The following is a 22,897-nucleotide window of genomic DNA, read 5'->3' as shown; positions in this document are numbered from 1 at the left end:
GCATGTGGAGGCTGTCCCTGTCCCTTCATGTGGAGGCTGTCCCTGTCCCTGCATGTGGAGGCTGTCCCTGTCCCTACATGTGGAGGCTGTCACTGTCCCTGTATGTGGAGGCTGTCCCTGTCCCTGTCCCTTCATGTGGAGGCTGTCCCTGTCCCTGCATGTGGAAGCTGTCCCTGTCCCTGCATGTGGAGGCTGTCCCTGTCCCTACATGTGGAGGCTGTCCCTGTATGTGGAGGCTGTCCCTGTATTTGGAGGCTGTCTCTGTCCCTGCATGTGGAGGCTGTCCCTGTCCCTGCATGTGGAAGCTGTCCCTGTCCCTACATGTGGAGGCTGTCCCTGTCCCTGCATGTGGAGGCTGTCCCTGTCCCTACATGTGGAGGCTGTCCCTGTCCCTACATGTGGAGGCTGTCACTGTCCCTGCATGTGGAGGCCGTCCCTGTCCCTGCATGTGGAGGCCGTCCCTGTCCCTGCATGTGGAGGCTGTCTCTGTCCCTGCATGTGGAAGCTGTCCCTGTCCCTGCATGTGGAGGCTGTCCCTGTATGTGGAGGCTGTCCCTGTCCCTGCATGTGGAGGCTGTCCCTGTATGTGGAGGCTGACCCTGTCCCTGCATGTGGAAGCTGTCCCTGTCCCTTCATGTGGAGGCTGTCCCTGTCCCTGCATGTGGAGGCTGTCCCTGTCCCTGCATGTGGAGGCTGTCCCTGTCCCTGCATGTGGAGGCTGTCCCTGTATGTGGAGGCTGTCCCTGTCCCTTCATGTGGAGGCTGTCCCTGTTTGTGGAGACTGTCCCTGTCCCTTCATGTGGAGGCTGTCCCTGTCCCTGCATGTGGAGGCTGTCCCTGTCCCTGCATGTGGAGGCTGTTCCTGTTCCTGCATGTGGAGGCTGTCCCTGTCCCTGCATGTGGAGGCTGTCCCTGTCCCTGCATGTGGAGGCTGTCGCTGTCCCTGTCCCTGCATGTGGAGGCTGTCCCTGTCCCTGCATGTGGAAGCTGTCGCTGTCCCTGTCCCTACATGTGGAGGCTGTCCCTGTCCCTGCATGTGGAAGCTGTCCCTGTCCCTGCATGTGGAGGCTGTCCCTGTCCCTTCATGTGGAGGCTGTCCCTGTCCCTGCATGTGGAGGCTGTCCCTGTCCCTGCATGTGGAGGCTGTCCCTGTCCCTACATGTGGAGGCCGTCCCTGTCCCTGCATGTGGAGGCCGTCCCTGTCCCTGCATGTGGAGGCCGTCCCTGTCCCTTCATGTGGAGGCTGTCCCTGTCCCTGCATGTGGAGGCTGTCACTGTCCCTGCATGTGGAAGCTGTCCCTGTCCCTGCATGTGGAGGCTGTCCCTGTATGTGGAGGCTGTCCCTGTCCCTGCATGTGGAGGCTGTCCCTGTATGTGGAGGCTGTCCCTGTCCCTGCATGTGGAGGCTGTCCCTGTCCCTGCATGTGGAGGCTGTCCCTGTCCCTGCATGTGGAAGCTGTCCCTGTCCCTGCATGTGGAGGCTGTCCCTGTATGTGGAGGCTGTCCCTGTCCCTTAATGTGGAGGCTGTCCCTGTATGTGGAGGCTGTCCCTGTCCCTGTCCCTACATGTGGAGGCTGTCCCTGTCCCTGCATGTGGAGGCTGTCCCTGTCCCTGCATGTGGAGGCTGTCCCTGTCCCTGCATGTGGAGGCTGTCCCTGTCCCTACATGTGGAGGCTGTCCCTGTCCCTACATGTGGAGGCTGTCCCTGTCCCTACATGTGGAGGCTGTCCCTGTCCCTGCATGTGGAGGCTGTCGCTGTCCCTGTCCCTGCATGTGGAGGCTATCGCTGTCCCTGTCCCTACATGTGGAGGCTGTCCCTGTCCCTGCATGTGGAGGCCGTCCCTGTCCCTGCATGTGGAGGCCGTCCCTGTCCCTGCATGTGGAGGCCGTCCCTGTCCCTGCATGTGGAGGCCGTCCCTGTCCCTGCATGTGGAGGCCGTCCCTGTCCCTGCATGTGGAGGCCGTCCCTGTCCCTGCATGTGGAGGCTGTCGCTGTCCCTGTCCCTTCATGTGGAGGCTGTCCCTGTCCCTGCATGTGGAAGCTGTCCCTGCATGTGGAGGCTGTCCCTGTATTTGGAGGCTGTCTCTGTCCCTGCATGTGGAGGCTGTCCCTGTCCCTGCATGTGGAAGCTGTCCCTGTCCCTGCATGTGGAGGCTGTCCCTGTCCCTATATGTGGAGGCTGTCCCTGTCCCTGCATGTGGAGGCTGTCCCTGCATGTGGAGGCTGTCCCTGTCCCTGCATGTGGAGGCTGTCCCTGTACCTTCATGTGGAGGCTGTCCCTGTCCCTGCATGTGGAGGCTGTCCCTGTATGTGGAGGCTGTCCCTGTATGTGGAGGCTGTCCCTGTCCCTTCATGTGGAGGCTGTCCCTGCATGTGGAGGCTGTCCCTTTCCCTGCATGTGGAGGCCGTCCCTGTCCCTGCATGTGGAGGCCGTCCCTGTCCCTGCATGTGGAGGCTGTCTCTATCCCTGCATGTGGAAGCTGTCCCTGTCCCTGCATGTGGAGGCTGTCCCTGTATGTGGAGGCTGTCCCTGTCCCTGCATGTGGAGGCTGTCCCTGTCCCTGCATGTGGAAGCTGTCCCTGTCCCTTCATGTGGAGGCTGTCCCTGTCCCTGCATGTGGAGGCTGTCCCTGTCCCTGCATGTGGAGGCTGTCCCTGTATGTGGAGGCTGTCCCTGTCCCTTCATGTGGAGGCTGTCCCTGTATGTGGAGGCTGTCCCTGTCCCTTCATGTGGAGGCTGTCCCTGTCCCTGTCCCTACATGTGGAGGCTGTCCCTGTCCCTGCATGTGGAGGCTGTCCCTGTCCCTGCATGTGGAGGCTGTCCCTGTCCCTACATGTGGAGGCTGTCCCTGTCCCTGCATGTGGAGGCTGTCGCTGTCCCTGTCCCTGCATGTGGAGGCTGTCCCTGTCCCTGCATGTGGAAGCTGTCGCTGTCCCTGTCCCTACATGTGGAGGCTGTCCCTGTATGTGGAGGCTGTCCCTGTCCCTGCATGTGGAGGCTGTCCCTGTCCCTACATGTGGAGGCTGTCCCTGTCCCTGCATGTGGAGGCTGTCGCTGTCCCTGTCCCTGCATGTGGAGGCTGTCCCTGTCCCTGCACCTACATGTGGAGGCTGTCCCTGTCCCTGCATGTGGAAGCTGTCCCTGTCCCTGCATGTGGAGGCTGTCCCTGTCCCTTCATGTGGAGGCTGTCCCTGTCCCTGCATGTGGAGGCTGTCCCTGTCCCTGCATGTGGAGGCTGTCCCTGTCCCTACATGTGGAGGCCGTCCCTGTCCCTGCATGTGGAGGCCGTCCCTGTCCCTGCATGTGGAGGCCGTCCCTGTCCCTTCATGTGGAGGCTGTCCCTGTCCCTGCATGTGGAGGCTGTCACTGTCCCTGCATGTGGAAGCTGTCCCTGTCCCTGCATGTGGAGGCTGTCCCTGTATGTGGAGGCTGTCCCTGTCCCTGCATGTGGAGGCTGTCCCTGTATGTGGAGGCTGTCCCTGTCCCTGCATGTGGAGGCTGTCCCTGTCCCTACATGTGGAGGCCGTCCCTGGCCCTGCATGTGGAGGCCGTCCCTGTCCCTGCATGTGGAGGCTGTCCCTGTCCCTTCATGTGGAGGCTGTCCCTGTCCCTGCATGTGGAGGCTGTCCCTGCATGTGGAGGCTGTCCCTGTCCCTGCATGTGGAAGCTGTCCCTGTCCCTGCATGTGGAAGCTGTCCCTGCATGTGGAGGCTGTCCCTGTCCCTGTCCCTTCATGTGGAGGCTGTCCCTGTCCCTGCATGTGGAGGCTGTCCCTGCATGTGGAGGCTGTCCCTGTCCCTGCATGTGGAAGCTGTCCCTGCATGTGGAGGCTGTCCCTGTATGTGGAGGCTGTCCCTGTCCCTGTCCCTTCATGTGGAGGCTGTCCCTGTCCCTGCATGTGGAAGCTGTCCCTGTCCCTACATGTGGAGGCTGTCCCTGTCACTGCATGTGGAGGCTGTCTCTGTCTCTGCATGTGGAGGCTGTCTCTGTCTCTGCATGTGGAGGCTGTCCCTGTCCCTGTCCCTTCATGTGGAGGCTGTCCCTGTCCCTGCATGTGGAAGCTGTCCCTGCATGTGGAGGCTGTCCCTGTCCCTGTCCCTTCATGTGGAGGCTGTCCCTGTCCCTGCATGTGGAGGCTGTCCCTGCATGTGGAGGCTGTCCCTGTCCCTGCATGTGGAAGCTGTCCCTGCATGTGGAGGCTGTCCCTGTATGTGGAGGCTGTCCCTGTCCCTGTCCCTTCATGTGGAGGCTGTCCCTGTCCCTGCATGTGGAAGCTGTCCCTGTCCCTACATGTGGAGGCTGTCCCTGTCACTGCATGTGGAGGCTGTCTCTGTCTCTGCATGTGGAGGCTGTCTCTGTCTCTGCATGTGGAGGCTGTCCCTGTCCCTGCATGTGGAGGCTGTCCCTGTCCCTGCATGTGGAGGCTGTCCCTGTCCCTGCATGTGGAGGCTGTCCCTGCATGTGGAGGCTGTCCCTGTAACTTCATGTGGAGGCTGTCCCTGTCCCTGCATGTGGAGGCTGTCCCTGTATGTGGAGGCTGTCCCTGTATGTGGAGGCTGTCCCTGTCCCTTCATGTGGAGGCTGTCCCTGCATGTGGAGGCTGTCCCTGTCCCTGCATGTGGAGGCCGTCCCTGTCCCTGCATGTGGAGGCCGTCCCTGTCCCTACATGTGGAGGCTGTCTCTATCCCTGCATGTGGAAGCTGTCCCTGTCCCTGCATGTGGAGGCTGTCCCTGTATGTGGAGGCTGTCCCTGTCCCTGCATGTGGAGGCTGTCCCTGTCCCTGCATGTGGAAGCTGTCCCTGTCCCTTCATGTGGAGGCTGTCCCTGTCCCTGCATGTGGAGGCTGTCCCTGTCCCTGCATGTGGAGGCTGTCCCTGTCCCTGCATGTGGAGGCTGTCCCTGTATGTGGAGGCTGTCCCTGTCCCTTCATGTGGAGGCTGTCCCTGTATGTGGAGGCTGTCCCTGTCCCTTCATGTGGAGGCTGTCCCTGTCCCTGTCCCTACATGTGGAGGCTGTCCCTGTCCCTGCATGTGGAGGCTGTCCCTGTCCCTGCATGTGGAGGCTGTCGCTGTCCCTGTCCCTGCATGTGGAGGCTGTCCCTGTCCCTGCATGTGGAAGCTGTCGCTGTCCCTGTCCCTACATGTGGAGGCTGTCCCTGTCCCTGCATGTGGAGGCTGTCCCTGTCCCTGCATGTGGAGGCTGTCCCTGTCCCTACATGTGGAGGCTGTCCCTGTCCCTGCATGTGGAGGCTGTCGCTGTCCCTGTCCCTGCATGTGGAGGCTGTCCCTGTCCCTGCATGTGGAAGCTGTCGCTGTCCCTGTCCCTACATGTGGAGGCTGTCCCTGTCCCTGCATGTGGAAGCTGTCCCTGTCCCTGCATGTGGAGGCTGTCCCTGTCCCTGCATGTGGAGGCTGTCCCTGTCCCTGCATGTGGAGGCTGTCCCTGTCCCTGCATGTGGAGGCTGTCCCTGTCCCTACATGTGGAGGCCGTCCCTGTCCCTGCATGTGGAGGCCGTCCCTGTCCCTGCATGTGGAGGCCGTCCCTGTCCCTTCATGTGGAGGCTGTCCCTGTCCCTGCATGTGGAGGCTGTCACTGTCCCTGCATGTGGAAGCTGTCCCTGTCCCTGCATGTGGAGGATGTCCCTGTATGTGGAGGCTGTCCCTGTCCCTGCATGTGGAGGCTGTCCCTGTATGTGGAGGCTGTCCCTGTCCCTGCATGTGGAGGCTGTCCCTGTCCCTGCATGTGGAGGCTGTCCCTGTCCCTGCATGTGGAGGCTGTCCCTGTCCCTGCATGTGGAAGCTGTCCCTGTCCCTGCATGTGGAGGCTGTCCCTGTATGTGGAGGCTGTCCCTGTCCCTACATGTGGAGGCTGTCCCTGTATGTGGAGGCTGTCCCTGTCCCTGTCCCTACATGTGGAGGCTGTCCCTGTCCCTGCATGTGGAGGCTGTCCCTGTCCCTGCATGTGGAGGCTGTCCCTGTCCCTACATGTGGAGGCTGTCCCTGTCCCTACATGTGGAGGCTGTCCCTGTCCCTACATGTGGAGGCTGTCCCTGTCCCTGCATGTGGAGGCTGTCGCTGTCCCTGTCCCTGCATGTGGAGGCTGTCGCTGTCCCTGTCCCTACATGTGGAGGCTGTCCCTGTCCCTGCATGTGGAAGCTGTCCCTGTCCCTTCATGTGGAGGCTGTCCCTGTCCCTTCATGTGGAGGCTGTCCCTGTCCCTTCATGTGGAGGCTGTCCCTGTCCCTTCATGTGGAGGCCGTCCCTGTCCCTGCATGTGGAGGCCGTCCCTGTCCCTGCATGTGGAGGCCGTCCCTGTCCCTGCATGTGGAGACCGTCCCTGTCCCTGCATGTGGAGGCCGTCCCTGTCCCTGCATGTGGAGGCCGTCCCTGTCCCTGCATGTGGAGGCCGTCCCTGTCCCTGCATGTGGAGACCGTCCCTGTCCCTGCATGTGGAGGCCGTCCCTGTCCCTGCATGTGGAGGCCGTCCCTGTCCCTGCATGTGGAGGCCGTCCCTGTCCCTGCATGTGGAGGCTGTCCCTGTCCCTGCATGTGGAGGCTGTCGCTGTCCCTGTCCCTTCATGTGGAGGCTGTCCCTGCATGTGGAGGCTGTCCCTGTCCCTGCATGTGGAAGCTGTCCCTGCATGTGGAGGCTGTCCCTGTATTTGGAGGCTGTCTCTGTCCCTGCATGTGGAGGCTGTCCCTGTCCCTGCATGTGGAAGCTGTCCCTGTCCCTGCATGTGGAGGCTGTCCCTGTCCCTACATGTGGAGGCTGTCCCTGTCCCTGCATGTGGAGGCTGTCCCTGTCCCTACATGTGGAGGCTGTCACTGTATGTGGAGGCTGTCCCTGTCCCTGTCCCTACATGTGGAGGCCGTCCCTGTCCCTACATGTGGAGGCCGTCCCTGTCCCTACATGTGGAGGCCGTCCCTGGCCCTGCATGTGGAGGCCGTCCCTGTCCCTGCATGTGGAGGCTGTCCCTGTCCCTTCATGTGGAGGCTGTCCCTGTCCCTGCATGTGGAGGCTGTCCCTGCATGTGGAGGCTGTCCCTGTCCCTGCATGTGGAAGCTGTCCCTGCATGTGGAGGCTGTCCCTGTCCCTGTCCCTTCATGTGGAGGCTGTCCCTGTCCCTGCATGTGGAGGCTGTCCCTGTCCCTTCATGTGGAGGCTGTCCCTGTCCCTGCATGTGGAGGCTGTCCCTGCATGTGGAGGCTGTCCCTGTCCCTGCATGTGGAAGCTGTCCCTGCATGTGGAGGCTGTCCCTGTCCCTGTCCCTTCATGTGGAGGCTGTCCCTGTCCCTTCATGTGGAGGCTGTCCCTGTCCCTGCATGTGGAAGCTGTCCCTGCATGTGGAGGCTGTCCCTGTCCCTGTCCCTTCATGTGGAGGCTGTCCCTGTCCCTGCATGTGGAGGCTGTCCCTGCATGTGGAGGCTGTCCCTGTCCCTGCATGTGGAAGCTGTCCCTGCATGTGGAGGCTGTCCCTGTATGTGGAGGCTGTCCCTGTCCCTTCATGTGGAGGCTGTCCCTGTCCCTGCATGTGGAAGCTGTCCCTGTCCCTACATGTGGAGGCTGTCTCTGTCTCTGCATGTGGAGGCTGTCCCTGTCTCTGCATGTGGAGGCTGTCCCTGTCCCTGCATGTGGAGACTGTCCCTGCATGTGGAGGCTGTCCCTGTCCCTGCATGTGGAAGCTGTCCCTGCATGTGGAGGCCGTCCCTGTCCCTGCATGTGGAGACCGTCCCTGTCCCTGCATGTGGAGGCCGTCCCTGTATGTGGAGGCCGTCCCTGTCCCTACATGTGGAGGCCGTCCCTGTCCCTTCATGTGGAGGCTGTCCCTGTCCCTGCATGTGGAGGCTGTCCCTGTCCCTGCATGTGGAGGCTGTCCCTGCATGTGGAGGCTGTCCCTGCATGTGGAAGCTGTCCCTGTCCCTACATGTGGAAGCTGTCCCTGCATGTGGAAGCTGTCCCTGCATGTGGAGGCTGTCCCTGTCCCTGTCCCTTCATGTGGAGGCTGTCCCTGTCCCTTCATGTGGAGGCTGTCCCTGTCCCTTCATGTGGAGGCTGTCCCTGTCCCTTCATGTGGAGGCTGTCCCTGTCCCTTCATGTGGAGGCTGTCCCTGTCCCTGCATGTGGAGGCTGTCCCTGTCCCTGCATGTGGAAGCTGTCCCTGCATGTGGAGGCTGTCCCTGTATTTGGAGGCTGTCTCTGTCCCTGCATGTGGAGGCTGTCCCTGTCCCTGCATGTGGAAGCTGTCCCTGTCCCTACATGTGGAGGCTGTCCCTGTATGTGGAGGCTGTCCCTGTCCCTGCATGTGGAGGCTGTCCCTGTCCCTACATGTGGAGGCTGGCCCTGTCCCTGCATGTGGAGGCTGTCCCTGTCCCTGCATGTGGAGGCTGTCCCTGTCCCTACATGTGGAGGCTGTCACTGTCCCTGTATGTGGAGGCTGTCCCTGTCCCTGTCCCTTCATGTGGAGGCTGTCCCTGTCCCTGCATGTGGAAGCTGTCCCTGTCCCTGCATGTGGAGGCTGTCCCTGTCCCTACATGTGGAGGCTGTCCCTGTATGTGGAGGCTGTCCCTGTATTTGGAGGCTGTCTCTGTCCCTGCATGTGGAGGCTGTCCCTGTCCCTGCATGTGGAAGCTGTCCCTGTCCCTACATGTGGAGGCTGTCCCTGTATGTGGAGGCTGGCCCTGTCCCTGCATGTGGAGGCTGTCCCTGTCCCTACATGTGGAGGCTGTCCCTGTCCCTACATGTGGAGGCTGTCACTGTCCCTGCATGTGGAGGCTGTCACTGTCCCTGCATGTGGAGGCTGTCCCTGTCCCTTCATGTGGAGGCTGTCGCTGTCCCTACATGTGGAGGCTGTCCCTGTCCCTACATGTGGAGGCTGTCCCTGTATGTGGAGGCTGTCCCTGTCCCTACATGTGGAGGCTGGCCCTGTCCCTACATGTGGAGGCTGTCCCTGTCCCTACATGTGGAGGCTGTCACTGTCCCTGCATGTGGAGGCTGTCCCTGTCCCTTCATGTGGAGGCTGTCGCTGTCCCTGTCCCTGCATGTGGAGGCTGTCCCTGTCCCTGCATGTGGAGGCTGTCCCTGTCCCTTCATGTGGAGGCTGTCCCTGTCCCTGCATGTGGAAGCTGTCCCTGTCCCTGCATGTGGAGGCTGTCCCTGTCCCTGCATGTGGAAGCTGTCCCTGTATGTGGAGGCTGTCCCTGTCCCTTCATGTGGAGGCTGTCCCTGTATGTGGAGGCTGTCCCTGTATGTGGAGGCTGTCCCTGTATGTGGAGGCTGTCCCTGTCCCTGCATGTGGAAGCTGTCCCTGTCCCTACATGTGGAGGCTGTCCCTGTCCCTTCATGTGGAGGCTGTCCCTGTCCCTTCATGTGGAGGCTGTCCCTGTCCCTGCATGTGGAGGCTGTCGCTGTCCCTACATGTGGAGACTGTCCCTGTCCCTACATGTGGAGGCTGTCCCTGTATGTGGAGGCTGTCCCTGTATGTGGAGGCTGTCCCTGTCCCTGCATGTGGAGGCTGTCGCTGTCCCTACATGTGGAGGCTGTCCCTGTCCCTACATGTGGAGGCTGTCCCTGTATGTGGAGGCTGTCCCTGTCCCTACATGTGGAGGCTGTCCCTGTCCCTACATGTGGAGGCTGTCCCTGTCCCTACATGTGGAGGCTGTCCCTGCATGTGGAAGCTGTCCCTGTCCCTACATGTGGAGGCTGTCCCTGTCCCTACATGTGGAGGCTGTCCCTGTCCCTACATGTGGAGGCTGTCCCTGCATGTGGAAGCTGTCCCTGTCCCTACATGTGGAGGCTGTCCCTGCATGTGGAGGCTGTCCCTGTATGTGGAGGCTGTCCCTGTCCCTGCATGTGGAGGCTGTCGCTGTCCCTACATGTGGAGGCTGTCCCTGTCCCTACATGTGGAGGCTGTCCCTGTATGTGGAGGCTGTCCCTGTATGTGGAGGCTGTCCCTGTCCCTACATGTGGAGGCTGTCCCTGTCCCTACATGTGGAGGCTGTCCCTGTCCCTACATGTGGAGGCTGTCCCTGCATGTGGAAGCTGTCCCTGTCCCTACATGTGGAGGCTGTCCCTGTCCCTACATGTGGAGGCTGTCCCTGCATGTGGAAGCTGTCCCTGTCCCACCATGTGGAGGCTGTCCCTGCATGTGGAAGCTGTCCCTGTCCCTACATGTGGAGGCTGTCCCTGTCCCTACATGTGGAGGCTGTCCCTGCATGTGGAAGCTGTCCCTGTCCCTGCATGTGGAGGCTGTCCCTGTACCTGCATGTGGAGGCTGTCCCTGTCCCTGCATGTGGAGGCTGTCCCTGTCCCTGCATGTGGAGGCTGTCCCTGTCCCTGCATGTGGAGGCTGTCGCTGTCCCTGTCCCTACATGTGGAGGCTGTCCCTGTCCCTGCATGTGGAGGCTGTCGCTGTCCCTGTCCCTACATGTGGGGGCTGTCCCTGTCCCTGCATGTGGAATCTGTCCCTGTCCCTGCATGTGGAGGCTGTCCCTGTATGTGGAGGCTGTCCCTGTCCCTGCATGTGGAGGCCGTCCCTGTCCCTGCATGTGGAAGCTGTCCCTGTCCCTGCATGTGGAGGCTGTCCCTGTCCCTGCATGTGGAAGCTGTCCCTGTCCCTGCATGTGGAGGCTGTCCCTGTCCCTGCATGTGGAGGCTGTCGCTGTCCCTACATGTGGAGGCTGTCCCTGTCCCTACATGTGGAGGCTGTCCCTGTCCCTGCATGTGGAAGCTGTCCCTGTCCCTGCATGTGGAGGCTGTCCCTGTATGTGGAGGCTGTCCCTGTCCCTGCATGTGGAGGCTGTCCCTGTATGTGGAGGCTGTCCCTGTCCCTGTCCCTTCATGTGGAGGCTGTCCCTGTCCCTGCATGTGGAGGCCGTCACTGTCCCTGCATGTGGAGGCTGTCTCTGTCCCTGCATGTGGAAGCTGTCCCTGTCCCTGCATGTGGAGGCTGTCCCTGTATGTGGAGGCTGTCCCTGTCCCTGCATGTGGAGGCTGTCCCTGTATGTGGAGGCTGTCCCTGTCCCTGCATGTGGAAGCTGTCCCTGTCCCTTCATGTGGAGGCTGTCCCTGTATGTGGAGGCTGTCGCTGTCCCTGTCCCTGCATGTGGAGGCTGTCCCTGTATGTGGAGGCTGTCCCTGTCCCTGCATGTGGAGGCTGTCCCTGTCCCTACATGTGGAGGCCGTCCCTGGCCCTGCATGTGGAGGCCGTCCCTGTCCCTGCATGTGGAGGCTGTCCCTGTCCCTTCATGTGGAGGCTGTCCCTGTCCCTGCATGTGGAGGCTGTCCCTGCATGTGGAGGCTGTCCCTGTCCCTGCATGTGGAAGCTGTCCCTGCATGTGGAGGCTGTCCCTGTCCCTGTCCCTTCATGTGGAGGCTGTCCCTGTCCCTGCATGTGGAAGCTGTCCCTGCATGTGGAGGCTGTCCCTGTCCCTGTCCCTTCATGTGGAGGCTGTCCCTGTCCCTGCATGTGGAGGCTGTCCCTGCATGTGGAGGCTGTCCCTGCATGTGGAGGCTGTCCCTGTCCCTGCATGTGGAAGCTGTCCCTGCATGTGGAGGCTGTCCCTGTATGTGGAGGCTGTCCCTGTCCCTGTCCCTTCATGTGGAGGCTGTCCCTGTCCCTGCATGTGGAAGCTGTCCCTGTCCCTACATGTGGAGGCTGTCCCTGTCACTGCATGTGGAGGCTGTCTCTGTCTCTGCATGTGGAGGCTGTCTCTGTCTCTGCATGTGGAGGCTGTCCCTGTCCCTGCATGTGGAGGCTGTCCCTGTCCCTGCATGTGGAGGCTGTCCCTGTCCCTGCATGTGGAGGCTGTCCCTGCATGTGGAGGCTGTCCCTGTAACTTCATGTGGAGGCTGTCCCTGTCCCTGCATGTGGAGGCTGTCCCTGTATGTGGAGGCTGTCCCTGTATGTGGAGGCTGTCCCTGTCCCTTCATGTGGAGGCTGTCCCTGCATGTGGAGGCTGTCCCTGTCCCTGCATGTGGAGGCCGTCCCTGTCCCTGCATGTGGAGGCCGTCCCTGTCCCTGCATGTGGAGGCTGTCTCTATCCCTGCATGTGGAAGCTGTCCCTGTCCCTGCATGTGGAGGCTGTCCCTGTATGTGGAGGCTGTCCCTGTCCCTGCATGTGGAGGCTGTCCCTGTCCCTGCATGTGGAAGCTGTCCCTGTCCCTTCATGTGGAGGCTGTCCCTGTCCCTGCATGTGGAGGCTGTCCCTGTCCCTGCATGTGGAGGCTGTCCCTGTCCCTGCATGTGGAGGCTGTCCCTGTATGTGGAGGCTGTCCCTGTCCCTTCATGTGGAGGCTGTCCCTGTATGTGGAGGCTGTCCCTGTCCCTTCATGTGGAGGCTGTCCCTGTCCCTGTCCCTACATGTGGAGGCTGTCCCTGTCCCTGCATGTGGAGGCTGTCCCTGTCCCTGCATGTGGAAGCTGTCGCTGTCCCTGTCCCTACATGTGGAGGCTGTCCCTGTCCCTGCATGTGGAGGCTGTCCCTGTCCCTGCATGTGGAGGCTGTCCCTGTCCCTACATGTGGAGGCTGTCCCTGTCCCTGCATGTGGAGGCTGTCGCTGTCCCTGTCCCTGCATGTGGAGGCTGTCCCTGTCCCTGCATGTGGAAGCTGTCGCTGTCCCTGTCCCTACATGTGGAGGCTGTCCCTGTCCCTGCATGTGGAAGCTGTCCCTGTCCCTGCATGTGGAGGCTGTCCCTGTCCCTGCATGTGGAGGCTGTCCCTGTCCCTGCATGTGGAGGCTGTCCCTGTCCCTGCATGTGGAGGCTGTCCCTGTCCCTACATGTGGAGGCCGTCCCTGTCCCTGCATGTGGAGGCCGTCCCTGTCCCTGCATGTGGAGGCCGTCCCTGTCCCTTCATGTGGAGGCTGTCCCTGTCCCTGCATGTGGAGGCTGTCACTGTCCCTGCATGTGGAAGCTGTCCCTGTCCCTGCATGTGGAGGATGTCCCTGTATGTGGAGGCTGTCCCTGTCCCTGCATGTGGAGGCTGTCCCTGTATGTGGAGGCTGTCCCTGTCCCTGCATGTGGAGGCTGTCCCTGTCCCTGCATGTGGAGGCTGTCCCTGTCCCTGCATGTGGAGGCTGTCCCTGTCCCTGCATGTGGAAGCTGTCCCTGTCCCTGCATGTGGAGGCTGTCCCTGTATGTGGAGGCTGTCCCTGTCCCTACATGTGGAGGCTGTCCCTGTATGTGGAGGCTGTCCCTGTCCCTGTCCCTACATGTGGAGGCTGTCCCTGTCCCTGCATGTGGAGGCTGTCCCTGTCCCTGCATGTGGAGGCTGTCCCTGTCCCTACATGTGGAGGCTGTCCCTGTCCCTACATGTGGAGGCTGTCCCTGTCCCTACATGTGGAGGCTGTCCCTGTCCCTGCATGTGGAGGCTGTCGCTGTCCCTGTCCCTGCATGTGGAGGCTGTCGCTGTCCCTGTCCCTACATGTGGAGGCTGTCCCTGTCCCTGCATGTGGAAGCTGTCCCTGTCCCTTCATGTGGAGGCTGTCCCTGTCCCTTCATGTGGAGGCTGTCCCTGTCCCTTCATGTGGAGGCTGTCCCTGTCCCTTCATGTGGAGGCCGTCCCTGTCCCTGCATGTGGAGGCCGTCCCTGTCCCTGCATGTGGAGGCCGTCCCTGTCCCTGCATGTGGAGACCGTCCCTGTCCCTGCATGTGGAGGCCGTCCCTGTCCCTGCATGTGGAGGCCGTCCCTGTCCCTGCATGTGGAGGCCGTCCCTGTCCCTGCATGTGGAGACCGTCCCTGTCCCTGCATGTGGAGGCCGTCCCTGTCCCTGCATGTGGAGGCCGTCCCTGTCCCTGCATGTGGAGGCCGTCCCTGTCCCTGCATGTGGAGGCTGTCCCTGTCCCTGCATGTGGAGGCTGTCGCTGTCCCTGTCCCTTCATGTGGAGGCTGTCCCTGCATGTGGAGGCTGTCCCTGTCCCTGCATGTGGAAGCTGTCCCTGCATGTGGAGGCTGTCCCTGTATTTGGAGGCTGTCTCTGTCCCTGCATGTGGAGGCTGTCCCTGTCCCTGCATGTGGAAGCTGTCCCTGTCCCTGCATGTGGAGGCTGTCCCTGTCCCTACATGTGGAGGCTGTCCCTGTCCCTGCATGTGGAGGCTGTCCCTGTCCCTACATGTGGAGGCTGTCCCTGCATGTGGAGGCTGTCCCTGTATGTGGAGGCTGTCCCTGTCCCTGCATGTGGAGGCTGTCGCTGTCCCTACATGTGGAGGCTGTCCCTGTCCCTACATGTGGAGGCTGTCCCTGTATGTGGAGGCTGTCCCTGTATGTGGAGGCTGTCCCTGTCCCTACATGTGGAGGCTGTCCCTGTCCCTACATGTGGAGGCTGTCCCTGTCCCTACATGTGGAGGCTGTCCCTGCATGTGGAAGCTGTCCCTGTCCCTACATGTGGAGGCTGTCCCTGTCCCTACATGTGGAGGCTGTCCCTGCATGTGGAAGCTGTCCCTGTCCCACCATGTGGAGGCTGTCCCTGCATGTGGAAGCTGTCCCTGTCCCTACATGTGGAGGCTGTCCCTGTCCCTACATGTGGAGGCTGTCCCTGCATGTGGAAGCTGTCCCTGTCCCTGCATGTGGAGGCTGTCCCTGTACCTGCATGTGGAGGCTGTCCCTGTCCCTGCATGTGGAGGCTGTCCCTGTCCCTGCATGTGGAGGCTGTCCCTGTCCCTGCATGTGGAGGCTGTCGCTGTCCCTGTCCCTACATGTGGAGGCTGTCCCTGTCCCTGCATGTGGAGGCTGTCGCTGTCCCTGTCCCTACATGTGGGGGCTGTCCCTGTCCCTGCATGTGGAAGCTGTCCCTGTCCCTGCATGTGGAGGCTGTCCCTGTATGTGGAGGCTGTCCCTGTCCCTGCATGTGGAGGCCGTCCCTGTCCCTGCATGTGGAAGCTGTCCCTGTCCCTGCATGTGGAGGCTGTCCCTGTCCCTGCATGTGGAAGCTGTCCCTGTCCCTGCATGTGGAGGCTGTCCCTGTCCCTGCATGTGGAGGCTGTCGCTGTCCCTACATGTGGAGGCTGTCCCTGTCCCTACATGTGGAGGCTGTCCCTGTCCCTGCATGTGGAAGCTGTCCCTGTCCCTGCATGTGGAGGCTGTCCCTGTATGTGGAGGCTGTCCCTGTCCCTGCATGTGGAGGCTGTCCCTGTATGTGGAGGCTGTCCCTGTCCCTGTCCCTTCATGTGGAGGCTGTCCCTGTCCCTGCATGTGGAGGCCGTCACTGTCCCTGCATGTGGAGGCTGTCTCTGTCCCTGCATGTGGAAGCTGTCCCTGTCCCTGCATGTGGAGGCTGTCCCTGTATGTGGAGGCTGTCCCTGTCCCTGCATGTGGAGGCTGTCCCTGTATGTGGAGGCTGTCCCTGTCCCTGCATGTGGAAGCTGTCCCTGTCCCTTCATGTGGAGGCTGTCCCTGTATGTGGAGGCTGTCCCTGTCCCTGCATGTGGAGGCTGTCCCTGTATGTGGAGGCTGTCCCTGTCCCTGCATGTGGAGGCTGTCCCTGTCCCTACATGTGGAGGCCGTCCCTGGCCCTGCATGTGGAGGCCGTCCCTGTCCCTGCATGTGGAGGCTGTCCCTGTCCCTTCATGTGGAGGCTGTCCCTGTCCCTGCATGTGGAGGCTGTCCCTGCATGTGGAGGCTGTCCCTGTCCCTGCATGTGGAAGCTGTCCCTGCATGTGGAGGCTGTCCCTGTCCCTGTCCCTTCATGTGGAGGCTGTCCCTGTCCCTGCATGTGGAAGCTGTCCCTGCATGTGGAGGCTGTCCCTGTCCCTGTCCCTTCATGTGGAGGCTGTCCCTGTCCCTGCATGTGGAGGCTGTCCCTGCATGTGGAGGCTGTCCCTGTCCCTGCATGTGGAAGCTGTCCCTGCATGTGGAGGCTGTCCCTGTATGTGGAGGCTGTCCCTGTCCCTGTCCCTTCATGTGGAGGCTGTCCCTGTCCCTGCATGTGGAAGCTGTCCCTGTCCCTACATGTGGAGGCTGTCCCTGTCACTGCATGTGGAGGCTGTCTCTGTCTCTGCATGTGGAGGCTGTCTCTGTCTCTGCATGTGGAGGCTGTCCCTGTCCCTGCATGTGGAGGCTGTCCCTGTCCCTGCATGTGGAGGCTGTCCCTGTCCCTGCATGTGGAGGCTGTCCCTGCATGTGGAGGCTGTCCCTGTAACTTCATGTGGAGGCTGTCCCTGTCCCTGCATGTGGAGGCTGTCCCTGTATGTGGAGGCTGTCCCTGTATGTGGAGGCTGTCCCTGTCCCTTCATGTGGAGGCTGTCCCTGCATGTGGAGGCTGTCCCTGTCCCTGCATGTGGAGGCCGTCCCTGTCCCTGCATGTGGAGGCCGTCCCTGTCCCTGCATGTGGAGGCTGTCTCTATCCCTGCATGTGGAAGCTGTCCCTGTCCCTGCATGTGGAGGCTGTCCCTGTATGTGGAGGCTGTCCCTGTCCCTGCATGTGGAGGCTGTCCCTGTCCCTGCATGTGGAAGCTGTCCCTGTCCCTTCATGTGGAGGCTGTCCCTGTCCCTGCATGTGGAGGCTGTCCCTGTCCCTGCATGTGGAGGCTGTCCCTGTCCCTGCATGTGGAGGCTGTCCCTGTATGTGGAGGCTGTCCCTGTCCCTTCATGTGGAGGCTGTCCCTGTATGTGGAGGCTGTCCCTGTCCCTTCATGTGGAGGCTGTCCCTGTCCCTGTCCCTACATGTGGAGGCTGTCCCTGTCCCTGCATGTGGAGGCTGTCCCTGTCCCTGCATGTGGAAGCTGTCGCTGTCCCTGTCCCTACATGTGGAGGCTGTCCCTGTCCCTGCATGTGGAGGCTGTCCCTGTCCCTGCATGTGGAGGCTGTCCCTGTCCCTACATGTGGAGGCTGTCCCTGTCCCTGCATGTGGAGGCTGTCGCTGTCCCTGTCCCTGCATGTGGAGGCTGTCCCTGTCCCTGCATGTGGAAGCTGTCGCTGTCCCTGTCCCTACATGTGGAGGCTGTCCCTGTCCCTGCATGTGGAAGCTGTCCCTGTCCCTGCATGTGGAGGCTGTCCCTGTCCCTGCATGTGGAGGCTGTCCCTGTCCCTGCATGTGGAGGCTGTCCCTGTCCCTGCATGTGGAGGCTGTCCCTGTCCCTGCATGTGGAGGCCGTCCCTGTCCCTGCATGTGGAGGCCGTCCCTGTCCCTGCATGTGGAGGCCGTCCCTGTCCCTTCATGTGGAGGCTGTCCCTGTCCCTGCATGTGGAGGCTGTCACTGTCCCTGCATGTGGAAGCTGTCCCTGTCCCTGCATGTGGAGGATGTCCCTGTATGTGGAGGCTGTCCCTGTCCCTGCATGTGGAGGCTGTCCCTGTATGTGGAGGCTGTCCCTGTCCCTGCATGTGGAGGCTGTCCCTGTCCCTGCATGTGGAGGCTGTCCCTGTCCCTGCATGTGGAGGCTGTCCCTGTCCCTGCATGTGGAAGCTGTCCCTGTCCCTGCATGTGGAGGCTGTCCCTGTATGTGGAGGCTGTCCCTGTCCCTACATGTGGAGGCTGTCCCTGTATGTGGAGGCTGTCCCTGTCCCTGTCCCTACATGTGGAGGCTGTCCCTGTCCCTGCATGTGGAGGCTGTCCCTGTCCCTGCATGTGGAGGCTGTCCCTGTCCCTACATGTGGAGGCTGTCCCTGTCCCTACATGTGGAGGCTGTCCCTGTCCCTACATGTGGAGGCTGTCCCTGTCCCTGCATGTGGAGGCTGTCCCTGTCCCTGCATGTGGAAGCTGTCCCTGTCCCTTCATGTGGAGGCTGTCCCTGTCCCTTCATGTGGAGGCTGTCCCTGTCCCTTCATGTGGAGGCTGTCCCTGTCCCTTCATGTGGAGGCCGTCCCTGTCCCTGCATGTGGAGGCCGTCCCTGTCCCTGCATGTGGAGGCCGTCCCTGTCCCTGCATGTGGAGACCGTCCCTGTCCCTGCATGTGGAGGCCGTCCCTGTCCCTGCATGTGGAGGCCGTCCCTGTCCCTGCATGTGGAGGCCGTCCCTGTCCCTGCATGTGGAGACCGTCCCTGTCCCTGCATGTGGAGGCCGTCCCTGTCCCTGCATGTGGAGGCCGTCCCTGTCCCTGCATGTGGAGGCTGTCCCTGTCCCTGCATGTGGAGGCTGTCGCTGTCCCTGTCCCTTCATGTGGAGGCTGTCCCTGCATGTGGAGGCTGTCCCTGTCCCTGCATGTGGAAGCTGTCCCTGCATGTGGAGGCTGTCCCTGTATTTGGAGGCTGTCTCTGTCCCTGCATGTGGAGGCTGTCCCTGTCCCTGCATGTGGAAGCTGTCCCTGTCCCTGCATGTGGAGGCTGTCCCTGTCCCTACATGTGGAGGCTGTCCCTGTCCCTGCATGTGGAGGCTGTCCCTGTCCCTACATGTGGAGGCTGTCACTGTATGTGGAGGCTGTCCCTGTCCCTGTCCCTACATGTGGAGGCCGTCCCTGTCCCTACATGTGGAGGCCGTCCCTGTCCCTACATGTGGAGGCCGTCCCTGGCCCTGCATGTGGAGGCCGTCCCTGTCCCTGCATGTGGAGGCTGTCCCTGTCCCTTCATGTGGAGGCTGTCCCTGTCCCTGCATGTGGAGGCTGTCCCTGCATGTGGAGGCTGTCCCTGTCCCTGCATGTGGAAGCTGTCCCTGCATGTGGAGGCTGTCCCTGTCCCTGTCCCTTCATGTGGAGGCTGTCCCTGTCCCTGCATGTGGAGGCTGTCCCTGTCCCTTCATGTGGAGGCTGTCCCTGTCCCTGCATGTGGAGGCTGTCCCTGCATGTGGAGGCTGTCCCTGTCCCTGCATGTGGAAGCTGTCCCTGCATGTGGAGGCTGTCCCTGTCCCTGTCCCTTCATGTGGAGGCTGTCCCTGTCCCTTCATGTGGAGGCTGTCCCTGTCCCTGCATGTGGAAGCTGTCCCTGCATGTGGAGGCTGTCCCTGTCCCTGTCCCTTCATGTGGAGGCTGTCCCTGTCCCTGCATGTGGAGGCTGTCCCTGCATGTGGAGGCTGTCCCTGTCCCTGCATGTGGAAGCTGTCCCTGCATGTGGAGGCTGTCCCTGTATGTGGAGGCTGTCCCTGTCCCTTCATGTGGAGGCTGTCCCTGTCCCTGCATGTGGAAGCTGTCCCTGTCCCTACATGTGGAGGCTGTCTCTGTCTCTGCATGTGGAGGCTGTCCCTGTCTCTGCATGTGGAGGCTGTCCCTGTCCCTGCATGTGGAGACTGTCCCTGCATGTGGAGGCTGTCCCTGTCCCTGCATGTGGAAGCTGTCCCTGCATGTGGAGGCCGTCCCTGTCCCTGCATGTGGAGGCCGTCCCTGTCCCTGCATGTGGAGGCCGTCCCTGTATGTGGAGGCCGTCCCTGTCCCTACATGTGGAGGCCGTCCCTGTCCCTTCATGTGGAGGCTGTCCCTGTCCCTGCATGTGGAGGCTGTCCCTGTCCCTGCATGTGGAGGCTGTCCCTGCATGTGGAGGCTGTCCCTGCATGTGGAAGCTGTCCCTGTCCCTACATGTGGAAGCTGTCCCTGCATGTGGAAGCTGTCCCTGCATGTGGAGGCTGTCCCTGTCCCTGTCCCTTCATGTGGAGGCTGTCCCTGTCCCTTCATGTGGAGGCTGTCCCTGTCCCTTCATGTGGAGGCTGTCCCTGTCCCTTCATGTGGAGGCTGTCCCTGTCCCTGCATGTGGAGGCTGTCCCTGTCCCTGCATGTGGAAGCTGTCCCTGCATGTGGAGGCTGTCCCTGTATTTGGAGGCTGTCTCTGTCCCTGCATGTGGAGGCTGTCCCTGTCCCTGCATGTGGAAGCTGTCCCTGTCCCTACATGTGGAGGCTGTCCCTGTATGTGGAGGCTGTCCCTGTCCCTGCATGTGGAGGCTGTCCCTGTCCCTACATGTGGAGGCTGGCCCTGTCCCTGCATGTGGAGGCTGTCCCTGTCCCTGCATGTGGAGGCTGTCCCTGTCCCTACATGTGGAGGCTGTCACTGTCCCTGTATGTGGAGGCTGTCCCTGTCCCTGTCCCTTCATGTGGAGGCTGTCCCTGTCCCTGCATGTGGAAGCTGTCCCTGTCCCTGCATGTGGAGGCTGTCCCTGTCCCTACATGTGGAGGCTGTCCCTGTATGTGGAGGCTGTCCCTGTATTTGGAGGCTGTCTCTGTCCCTGCATGTGGAGGCTGTCCCTGTCCCTGCATGTGGAAGCTGTCCCTGTCCCTACATGTGGAGGCTGTCCCTGTATGTGGAGGCTGGCCCTGTCCCTGCATGTGGAGGCTGTCCCTGTCCCTACATGTGGAGGCTGTCCCTGTCCCTACATGTGGAGGCTGTCACTGTCCCTGCATGTGGAGGCTGTCACTGTCCCTGCATGTGGAGGCTGTCCCTGTCCCTTCATGTGGAGGCTGTCGCTGTCCCTACATGTGGAGGCTGTCCCTGTCCCTACATGTGGAGGCTGTCCCTGTATGTGGAGGCTGTCCCTGTCCCTACATGTGGAGGCTGGCCCTGTCCCTACATGTGGAGGCTGTCCCTGTCCCTACATGTGGAGGCTGTCACTGTCCCTGCATGTGGAGGCTGTCCCTGTCCCTTCATGTGGAGGCTGTCGCTGTCCCTGTCCCTGCATGTGGAGGCTGTCCCTGTCCCTGCATGTGGAGGCTGTCCCTGTCCCTTCATGTGGAGGCTGTCCCTGTCCCTGCATGTGGAAGCTGTCCCTGTCCCTGCATGTGGAGGCTGTCCCTGTCCCTGCATGTGGAAGCTGTCCCTGTATGTGGAGGCTGTCCCTGTCCCTTCATGTGGAGGCTGTCCCTGTATGTGGAGGCTGTCCCTGTATGTGGAGGCTGTCCCTGTATGTGGAGGCTGTCCCTGTCCCTGCATGTGGAAGCTGTCCCTGTCCCTACATGTGGAGGCTGTCCCTGTCCCTTCATGTGGAGGCTGTCCCTGTCCCTTCATGTGGAGGCTGTCCCTGTCCCTGCATGTGGAGGCTGTCGCTGTCCCTACATGTGGAGACTGTCCCTGTCCCTACATGTGGAGGCTGTCCCTGTATGTGGAGGCTGTCCCTGTATGTGGAGGCTGTCCCTGTCCCTGCATGTGGAGGCTGTCGCTGTCCCTACATGTGGAGGCTGTCCCTGTCCCTACATGTGGAGGCTGTCCCTGTCCCTACATGTGGAGGCTGTCCCTGTATGTGGAGGCTGTCCCTGTCCCTACATGTGGAGGCTGTCCCTGTCCCTACATGTGGAGGCTGTCCCTGTCCCTACATGTGGAGGCTGTCCCTGCATGTGGAAGCTGTCCCTGTCCCTACATGTGGAGGCTGTCCCTGTCCCTACATGTGGAGGCTGTCCCTGTCCCTACATGTGGAGGCTGTCCCTGCATGTGGAAGCTGTCCCTGTCCCTACATGTGGAGGCTGTCCCTGCATGTGGAGGCTGTCCCTGTATGTGGAGGCTGTCCCTGTCCCTGCATGTGGAGGCTGTCGCTGTCCCTACATGTGGAGGCTGTCCCTGTCCCTACATGTGGAGGCTGTCCCTGTATGTGGAGGCTGTCCCTGTCCCTACATGTGGAGGCTGTCCCTGTCCCTACATGTGGAGGCTGTCCCTGTCCCTACATGTGGAGGCTGTCCCTGTCCCTACATGTGGAGGCTGTCCCTGCATGTGGAAGCTGTCCCTGTCCCTACATGTGGAGGCTGTCCCTGTCCCTACATGTGGAGGCTGTCCCTGCATGTGGAAGCTGTCCCTGTCCCACCATGTGGAGGCTGTCCCTGCATGTGGAAGCTGTCCCTGTCCCTACATGTGGAGGCTGTCCCTGTCCCTACATGTGGAGGCTGTCCCTGCATGTGGAAGCTGTCCCTGTCCCTGCATGTGGAGGCTGTCCCTGTACCTGCATGTGGAGGCTGTCCCTGTCCCTGCATGTGGAGGCTGTCCCTGTCCCTGCATGTGGAGGCTGTCCCTGTCCCTGCATGTGGAGGCTGTCGCTGTCCCTGTCCCTACATGTGGAGGCTGTCCCTGTCCCTGCATGTGGAGGCTGTCGCTGTCCCTGTCCCTACATGTGGGGGCTGTCCCTGTCCCTGCATGTGGAAGCTGTCCCTGTCCCTGCATGTGGAGGCTGTCCCTGTATGTGGAGGCTGTCCCTGTCCCTGCATGTGGAGGCCGTCCCTGTCCCTGCATGTGGAAGCTGTCCCTGTCCCTGCATGTGGAGGCTGTCCCTGTCCCTGCATGTGGAAGCTGTCCCTGTCCCTGCATGTGGAGGCTGTCCCTGTCCCTGCATGTGGAGGCTGTCGCTGTCCCTACATGTGGAGGCTGTCCCTGTCCCTACATGTGGAGGCTGTCCCTGTCCCTGCATGTGGAAGCTGTCCCTGTCCCTGCATGTGGAGGCTGTCCCTGTATGTGGAGGCTGTCCCTGTCCCTGCATGTGGAGGCTGTCCCTGTATGTGGAGGCTGTCCCTGTCCCTGTCCCTTCATGTGGAGGCTGTCCCTGTCCCTGCATGTGGAGGCCGTCACTGTCCCTGCATGTGGAGGCTGTCTCTGTCCCTGCATGTGGAAGCTGTCCCTGTCCCTGCATGTGGAGGCTGTCCCTGTATGTGGAGGCTGTCCCTGTCCCTGCATGTGGAGGCTGTCCCTGTATGTGGAGGCTGTCCCTGTCCCTGCATGTGGAAGCTGTCCCTGTCCCTTCATGTGGAGGCTGTCCCTGTATGTGGAGGCTGTCCCTGTCCCTGCATGTGGAGGCTGTCCCTGTCCCTTCATGTGGAGGTTGTCGCTGTCCCTGTCCCTGCATGTGGAGGCTGTCCCTGTCCCTGCATGTGGAGGCTGTCCCTGTCCCTTCATGTGGAGGCTGTCCCTGTCCCTGCATGTGGAGGCTGTCCCTGTCCCTGCATGTGGAAGCTGTCCCTGTCCCTGCATGTGGAGGCTGTCCCTGTCCCTGCATGTGGAGGCTGTCGCTGTCCCTACATGTGGAGGCTGTCCCTGTCCCTACATGTGGAGGCTGTCCCTGTCCCTGCAT

General features: G+C 61.6%; 1 protein-coding gene across 1 annotated transcript in view; it reads right to left on the bottom strand.

Annotated features, from left to right (window-relative positions):
- Nucleotides 1-22,897, bottom strand: part of dnd1 (DND microRNA-mediated repression inhibitor 1) — a 69,709-nt gene that overhangs the window by 33,950 nt on the left and 12,862 nt on the right. The window lies entirely within an intron of this gene.

This window comes from Odontesthes bonariensis, chromosome 13 (assembly GCF_027942865.1).
Source record: "Odontesthes bonariensis isolate fOdoBon6 chromosome 13, fOdoBon6.hap1, whole genome shotgun sequence".
NCBI classification, from domain to species: domain Eukaryota; kingdom Metazoa; phylum Chordata; class Actinopteri; order Atheriniformes; family Atherinopsidae; genus Odontesthes; species Odontesthes bonariensis.
Note: the sequence above shows the minus strand (reverse complement) of the source record. Positions and strands in the feature narration are given on the sequence as shown.